Source organism: Chrysemys picta, chromosome 22 (genome assembly GCF_011386835.1).
Source record: "Chrysemys picta bellii isolate R12L10 chromosome 22, ASM1138683v2, whole genome shotgun sequence".
Classification (NCBI taxonomy): domain Eukaryota; kingdom Metazoa; phylum Chordata; order Testudines; family Emydidae; genus Chrysemys; species Chrysemys picta.
Genome location: NC_088812.1, coordinates 3,192,390 through 3,200,822, shown reverse-complemented (window position 1 = coordinate 3,200,822; position 8,433 = coordinate 3,192,390).

Here is an 8,433-nt window from a genome sequence, read left to right as displayed (position 1 = left end):
CCAGGACGTTTGGCTTCCAGAGTTTTGGTAGGGCCTACTCTTACCTCAAGGCTCAGCAGGGATGCTGGGGGGAGGCAGCTGTCATCGTCCCTGCCTGGTGCAGTGTCAGGCGGGGCTGCAGCCCCCCCGACCTGCAGCCCCCCCAGTCCCTGGGGCGGGTCCAGCCCCACCCACCATAGGAGCATGGGGGTGTAACTCGGGATACAGGCCAGGCTGCCCCACTGGGCCCTACTAGTACCCCCCAGAGGAGGGATGTGATCTCACTGCACCCCTGCTCTAAGCCACTGACACCCCAACAAGAGTGGGGGGCTCTGCCCACCTCTTGCAGCCTGGGGCAGGGGACGATCGCCCTCTGCCTGCCCCAGGCCTCAGTCAGAGGCTGGGCAAAGGGCCCAGGCCCCAAACCTGGGGCAGGAAACAGCAGCACCAGAGGCTTTGGGGGGGAGGGGAGGAGAACTGTGGGGCCCCTGGTCTGGGGAAGGGGGGCTGGGACAGAATCTGGGCTGAGTCCAGACCCCGGCCGGGTCACGGGGCAGAAATGAGTTTGCTGGATCTCGGCCAAAGCTCTTAGAGAGCAGGTGCCCGTCACAGAACCGCCAACTGGCCCGGCCCCAACCGAGCCCCCCCCCCCCCCCCCCCCCCCCCCCCCGGTCCACTGACAGGAGGGAATGGGACTGTCTGTGATACCTAAGAGCCCAGGGTTGGGCGAGCAGGGGGCTGTGGGTCGGGATTGAGGGGCACTGGCAGAGCTGGGGGGAGCCCAGGGCTGGGCGAGCAGGGGGCTGCGGGTCGGGATTGAGGGGCACCATGGAGCTGTGTGTATGGGGGAGCCCAGGGCTGGGCGAGCAGGGGGCTGCGGGTTGGGATTGAGGGGCACCATGGAGCTGTGTGTATGGGGGAGCCCAGGGCTGGGCGAGCAGGAGGCTGCGGGTTGGGATTGAGGGGCACTGGCAGAGCTGGGCGAGCAGGGGGCTGCGGGTCGGGAGTGAGGGGCACCGGCAGGGCTGGGGGGAGCCCAGGGCTGGGAGAGCAGGAGGCTGCAGGTCGGGATTGAGGGCATTGGCAGAGCTGGGGGGGGGAGCCAGGGCTGGGCTAGCAGGGGGCTGCGGGTCGGGATTGAGGGGCACTGGCAGGGCTGGGCGAGCAGGGGCTGCGGGTCGGGAGTGAGGGGCACCGGCAGGGCTGGGGGGAGCCCAGGGCTGGGCGAGCAGGGGCTGCAGGTCAGGATTGAGGGGCACTGGCAGAGCTGGGGGGGGAGCCAGGGCTGGGCTAGCAGGGGGCTGCGGGTCGGGATTGAGGGGCACTGGCAGAGCTGGGGGGAAGCCCAGGGCTGGGCGAGCAGGGGGCTGCGGGTCGGGATTGAGGGGCACTGGCAGAGCTGGGCGAGCAGGGACTGCGGGTCGGGAGTGAGGGGCACCGGCAGGGCTGGGGGGAGCCCAGGGCTGGGCAAGCAGGGGGCTGCGGGTCGGGATTGAGGGGCACTGGCAGAGCTGGGCGAGCAGGGGGACTGCGGGTCGGGAGTGAGGGGCACCGGCAGGGCTGGGGGGAGCCCAGGGCTGGGCAAGCAGGGGGCTGCGGGTCGGAAGTGAGGGGCACTGGCAGAGCTGGGGGGGGTGCGGGTCGGGAGTGGGGGGCACCGGCAGGGCTGAGGGGGGTGTGGGTCGGGAGTGAGGGGCAACTGGCAGAGCTGGGGGGGGTGCGGGTCGGGAGTGGGGGGGCACCGGCAGGGCTGAGGGGGGTGTGGGTCGGGAGTGAGGGGCACTGGCAGAGCTGGGGGGGGGTGCGGGTCGGGAGTGGGGGGCACCGGCAGGGCTGAGGGGACTGTGGGTCGGGAGTGGGGGGGCACCGGCAGGGCTGAGGGGGGGTGTGGGTCGGGAGTGAGGGGCACTGGCAGAGTTACAGCAGTTCCCCCCACCCCTGCAGATGGGGAAGGCTCTGGCAGGCGGCCCCCCCAGGGCTGCCGCCTCCCCCCCCCCCCACTTTAGAACCTCCCAGCTGCATAAACAGGTAATCTGGGGGGTGGGAGGGGGCAGCAGGCGCTATAAATAGGCAGTCTGGGAACATGATGTCCCAGCTGGGAGCCGCCTTACACAACTCGCCTGCCCTGACCCAGCTGGCGCCAGGGGAGTGGGGGGGGGGGGTTTGCGCAGCCCAACTTCCTTCCCCTTCAGTCCCGCCCCCCTTTTAACCACTAGCGCCCCCCTCCTAGGGCCAGGGACAGAACCCAGCCGTCCTGGCTCCCAGCCCCCCCGCTCTAACCACTAGCCCCCTCTCCCCTCCCAGGGATAGAACGCAGGAGTCCTGGCTCCCAGCCCCCCCCACTCTAACCACTAGCCCCCTCTCCCCTCCCAGGGATAGAACGCAGGAGTCCTGGCTCCCAGCCCCCCCCGCTCTAACCACTAGCCCCCCTCTCCCCTCCCAGGGATAGAACGCAGGAGTCCTGGCTCCCAGCCCCCCCCACTCTAACCACTAGGCCCCGCTCCCTTCCCAGGGCCAGAACGCAGGAGTCCTGGCTCCCAGCCCCCTGCTCTAACCACTAGCCCCCTCTCCCCTCCCAGGGATAGAACGCAGGAGTCCTGGCTCCCAGCCCCCTGCTCTAACCACTAGCCCCCCTCTCCCCTCCCAGGGATAGAACCCAGGAGTCCTGGCTCCCAGCCCCCCCACTCTAACCACCAGCCCCCTCTCCCCTCCCAGGGATAGAACCCAGGAGTTCTGGCTCCCAGCCCCCTGCTCTAACCACTAGCCCCCTCTCCCCTCCCAGGGATAGAACGCAGGAGTCCTGGCTCCCAGCCCCCCCCACTCTAACCACTAGGCCCCGCTCCCTTCCCAGGGCCAGAACGCAGGAGTCCTGGCTCCCAGCCCCCTGCTCTAACCACTAGCCCCCCTCTCCCCTCCCAGGGATAGAACCCAGGAGTCCTGGCTCCCAGCCCCCTGCTCTAACCACTAGCCCCCTCTCCCGTCCCAGGGATAGAACCCAGGAGTCCTGGCTCCCAGCCCCCCCACTCTAACCACCAGCCCCCTCTCCCCTCCCAGGGATAGAACCCAGGAGTTCTGGCTCCCAGCCCCCTGCTCTAACCACTAGCCCCCTCTCCCCTCCCAGGGCCAGAACACAGGCGTCCTGGCTCCCAGCCCTCCGCTCTAACCACCAGACCCCACTCCCCTCCCAGCTCCCCAGGCCTCGTGAGCTTGTCCCTGCTGGGCATATTCCAAGGACCGTCCCCTCCTTGGCCGAGCACCACGGCCACCAGCCAGGCTGGCTCCGATACCTCCTGGCTCAGCCCAGCCACTGGCCCGTTGAGCCCCCTGGAAGAAAGGACAGCTGGGGGTGGGCTCTGAGGAGCCAGCTGCACCCCCTGCTGGAAGGAGAGGGAATTGCTGTGCCATGGGTCATAGACCCCTCTACTGCTGACGGCTGAGGGGGATTCTCCAGCCGCTGAGCTGCCTGGGGCCTGTGATCTCGGAGCAGGGGGTCTGAATGCTCCCCTCACCGCTGAGCCCACGTGCACGCCGGGCACAGAGCAGTAGATCACCAGTGTTTGGAACAGAGCTGGGAGCCGGGATGCCTGGGTTCTATCCCCGGCTCGGGGAGGGCAGGGGGCCAGAGCAGGGGGGGCTGGGCTGGGCATCTGACCCCGTGTGCCCTCCCCAACCCCCCGCCAGGGGTCCAGGACATGGCGCTTCATCCTCCTGCTGCCCTTGGCGGGTCCTGCCTGATGATGTAACTGGAGCCAGGCCACCAGCCCGAGCAGCTGGCCCTGGGCCAGGCCATTACATAACAGCCTCCGGCTTGCGTAAGCTCCTTCCCGCCCCCTGGATCCCGCCTCGCCGGGGCCCGGGTGTGGGGAGTCAGGCCCCTAGGGTCACCTCCCTGTGCCTCTTGATGTCACCTAGGGGGCCTCTCCCCCCCATGGGGCTGGTGCCTGCCCCCGATGGGAGCCGGGAGCCCCCTAAAGGAGAAAGCCCCCATGTCCATTCCCTGCCCCCCTCAGCTAGCAAGTCCCTCCCCTCAAGTTTTTCCTGATGCAGGTTGTTGAGAGACCCCAGTATCACACACACACACACACACACACACACACACACACACACACACACACACACACATGCAAAGATCGCAGTATGGGACTCACAGACACACCCCTCCCAGACTCCCGAACCGGGGCGAAAGGCCAGCTGCCAAAATACAGTGTAGGATCAACACTCTCCCTCTGCGTGTACACACACACACACACACACGCTCTGCCCACTCACCACCTGCCGCAACTAGGGCAAAGGGTGTGTGCTAAATTCACAGCTGCACAAACACACCCCTCACACTGCACACACACACCTGACACCAACGCTCACACCCCAGAGTGCACATCCCCCTCTGCACACCACCACCAACACACACACACAATGTCTCCCACCCCCTCCCACCCCCACAATGCACAACACTCGGAATACCCTCAAACCTCATACACATACCCTCAGCAACACACACACTGTACAGACACTCCCTCCAACACTCACACCCACACCAACACACTGTACATGACTCGCACACACACACTCATTCACCCCCCCCCACATACGCTGTATACTTCCACCTAAACCCACACTTCTCTCTCACACACACACACAGCCCGCATACACCCTCGCCACTCAATGGACACACATGCACATGCACACGCATCCCATACGCACTCTGTGTCCACATTGCCACACACACTCAGTGTGAACAGACACACACACACACACACATGTTGTAAAGGAAAGACACCAACATCCAGCTGCTGGAGGGGCAGCTTGGGGGAGGAGGGATCGGGGGCGATGGAAGCGGGCCGGGGGCAGCTTGGGGGCGGAGGGATCGGGGGCGATGGAAGCGGGCCGGGGGGCAGCTTGGGGGCGGAGGGATCGGGGGCGATGGAAGCGGGCCGGGGGGGCAGTTTGGGGGCGGCGGGATCGGGGGTGATGGACGCGGGCTGGGGGGCAGCTTGGGGGCGGCGGGATCGGGGGTGGTGGACGCGGGCCGGGGGGCAGCTTGGGGGGCGGCGGGATCGGGGGTGATGATGGACGCGGGCCGGGGGGCAGCTTGGGGGCGGAGGGTTCGGGGGCGATGGACGCGGGCCGGGGGGCAGCTTGGGGGCGGAGGGATCGGGGGCGATGGACGCGGGCCAGGGGGCAGCTTGGGGGCGGAGGGATCGGGGGCGATGGACGCGGGCCGGGGGGCAGCTTTGGGGTGGAGGGATCGGGGGCGATGGAAGCGGGCCAGGGGGCAGCTTGGGGGCGGAGGGATCGGGGGCGATGGACGCGGGCCGGGGGGCAGCTTGGGGACGGAGGGATCGGGGGCGATGGATGCGGGCCGGGGGGCAGCTTGGGGGCGGCGGGATCGGGGATGATGGACGCGGGCCGGAGGGCAGATTGGGGGGCGGAGGGATTGGGGGGGCAGAAGGTGGCTTGGTGGGGGGGGGACAGGGTCAATCAGGATCGCTGAGAGCAGCCCCCGGCCCCGCTCCCAAGGGGTGGGTTTGAAATCACCGGGATGTCTAAGCAAAGAGGCAGCCTGGGTTAGTGGCCAAGGCACCAGGCTGGGCCTCAGGGCACCGGGTTTCTAGCCCCAGCTCTGGGAGGGCAGCGGTGGCTACTAGTTGGAGGGGGGAGGCTGGGGGTCAGGACTCCTGGGTTCTAGTCCCAGTTCTGCCACTGAGCTTAGGCAAGCCTAACTGTGCCTCAGTTTCCCCTCCCACCCTTTGTCTATGCAGATGGCGAGCTCTCTGGGGCAGGGTCTGCCCACGGTGGGGCCCCGATCTCAGTTGGGGGCCTTTAGGCATTACCGTAATTCACCTAATGAGCAGGACTCCATCAGGCCCCCTTGGTCGGGTCCCCCCGGCTCCATGCACCTGCCGGATCCTGCCCCAGTTATTCCAGGCCCTTTGACATCAGTGGGTTGCCATGGCAGCGTCGGGTTGCCACAAGCTCCGGCCCAGAGGAGAGGTTGGTTACTATGGAGAGAAAAAGGGGATGTAGGAAGAAGGGGCTGGATGGGGGGAGGGGAAGATGGGTGGCGATAGAACCCAGGAGTCCTGACTTCCAGCTCGGGGAGGGGAGTGGGGTCTGGTGATTGGACGGGGGTGGGCCAGGACTCCTGGGTTCAATCCCCAGCTCTGGGAGGGGAGGAGAGTGGAGTCTAATGGGGGGTGGGGTCTGGGAGCTAGGACTCCTGGGTTCTATCCCTAGCTCTGGGAGGGGAGTGGGGTCTAATGGGGGGGGCGGGAGCCAGGACTCCTGGGTTTCTATCCCCAGCTCTGGGAGGGTAGTGGGGTCTAATGGGGGGGGGGCTAGGAGCCAGGACTCCTGGGTTCTATCCCCAGCTCTGGGAGGGGAGGGGAGTAGAGTCTAATGGGGGGGGGTGAGCCAGGACCCCTGGGTTCTATCCCCAGCTCTGGGAGGGGAGTGGGGTCTAATGGGGGGGGGGCTGGGAGCCAGGACTTCTGGGGTTAGATGTCCGGCTCTGGGAGGGGAGGGGAGTGGGGTCTAATGTGGGGGGGCTGGGAGCCAGGACTCCTGGGTTCCATGTCCGGCTCTGGGAGGGGTGGGGGGCCCACTGGCTCCTGGGGGTGCCTCTCAGCGGCTCTGCCACCCCCCCCCCCCCCGTAGCCCGGCTCCCGCGGAGCATCCCAGCCCGTCGCCGGGGGGCGGTGCCTGTTGCCATGGCGCGCGGTTGCCAGGGGGACGGGCGGGGGAGGAGGCGGTGACGTGCCGGGGTTACCCCGAGGTGAGGCTGGGACCCGGGCTGAACTTGGCACAAATAGGGGCCGGAGCGGGCGCGCGCGGCAGACGCGGAGGGAGGCAGCGGCGAAGGGGCGTCGGGCCCTATTGCAGCGGAGCGACCGGCGGGCGGTAAGGACCCGGGGCGGCGGGGGCCACCGTGACACGCGGGGACAGGCCCCCTCCGCCCCCACACCTGCGTGAGGTGCCGTGTGTGTAGCTGTGTGTGTGCAAACGTGCCTGGTTCTGTGTGCGTGTGTGTGTCATGGCCGTGTGTGTAGCTGTGTGTGTGCAAACATGCCTGGTTCTGTGTGCGTGTGTGTGTCATGGCTCTGCCTGTGTGCGTGTCTGTGTGTGCATGTGTGTGTCATGGCTGTGTGTGTAGCTGTGTGTGTCATGGCTCTGCCTGTGTGCGTGTCTGTGTGTGCATGTGTGTGTCATGGCTGTGTGTGTAGCTGTGTGTGTCATGGCTCTGCCTGTGTGCGTGTCTGTGTGTGCATGTGTGTGTCATGGCTGTGTGTGTAGCTGTGTGTGTGCCGCGTGTGCATGGCTCTCCGTGTGTGTCTCTCTGTGTATGCATGGCTCTGGGTGATTGTGTGAGCAGTGTGTGTGTGCGCACATGGCTGTGGGTGCTGGTGTGGCTCTAGACGTCACTATGCTTGTATAACTTTGTGGGTGTTTTATCATTTGTTTGCCTTTCTGGCTGCCTACGCTTGTCTATGTTCATGTGCTGGGGTGTGTTTGCGGGTCTGTGTGTGTAGAGGGATGTGTATTTGTGAGGGCATGGTAACATGGGCTTGTGTGTATGACTACATATTGAGCATGTGTGTATTTGTGGTCTCTATGTGCGCAGATGGGGGTGTTTGGGTGGGCATGGATGGTGAGGTGTTTGTCTAGGCATTTTGTGGTGGAGAGTGCAGTTGCCTAGCTCTGTGTGTGTGGATTTGGGTGTATACACTTGTGTGTTAACAGTTTACATATATGGGTGTGTACGTGTTTGTGCCAGTGTGTTTGTGTGGGGGTGTATATGTCCATATATGGGTGTGCAGATATGGTGGTATATTTGTATAGTTGTGTGTGTGTGTGTTTGTTTGCATATGTGGCTGTGTGTATTTTGTGCTTGTGTGTACAGTTGTGTGCATTTATATGACTATTTCTTTGCATTCCTGTTTGTGTGCTTAGAAGGATTTGTGTGTGAGACTGTGTGTAGTATATAAATAGTGATGTGCATTTCTTTGCAGCTGTGTTTGTGTGACTGTGTGTTTGGAAGAGTGCGTGCCTTTATAGATGTGTGGGTCTGTGTGTAAATGTGCATGGCTGCACACATTTATTTCAATTCATGTGGATATATGTGTGTAAGCGAGTGTTTGTGTGCTGGATGTATGTGTGTGTGATTACGTGTTTGGATATATGTGTACCTCTGTGTATGTGATTGTGTTTCTGGCTGGTTGTGTGTGATTGTGTGGCTGGCTCTGTGTGTGCATGTGTGTGATTGTGTGGCTGGCTGGCTGTGTGTGATTGGCTGGCTGTGTGATTGTGTGGTAGGCTGGCTGTGTGTGATTCCTTCACTTTCTCTTTCCTAAATAAAACATTCACAATCCCTCCTCCTGCGCTGGAAGTGCGGGGGGGAGGGGGGGGGATGACAAATCCCTCCCCCCCCCCACTCCTGTGCACCAGACAAAAATA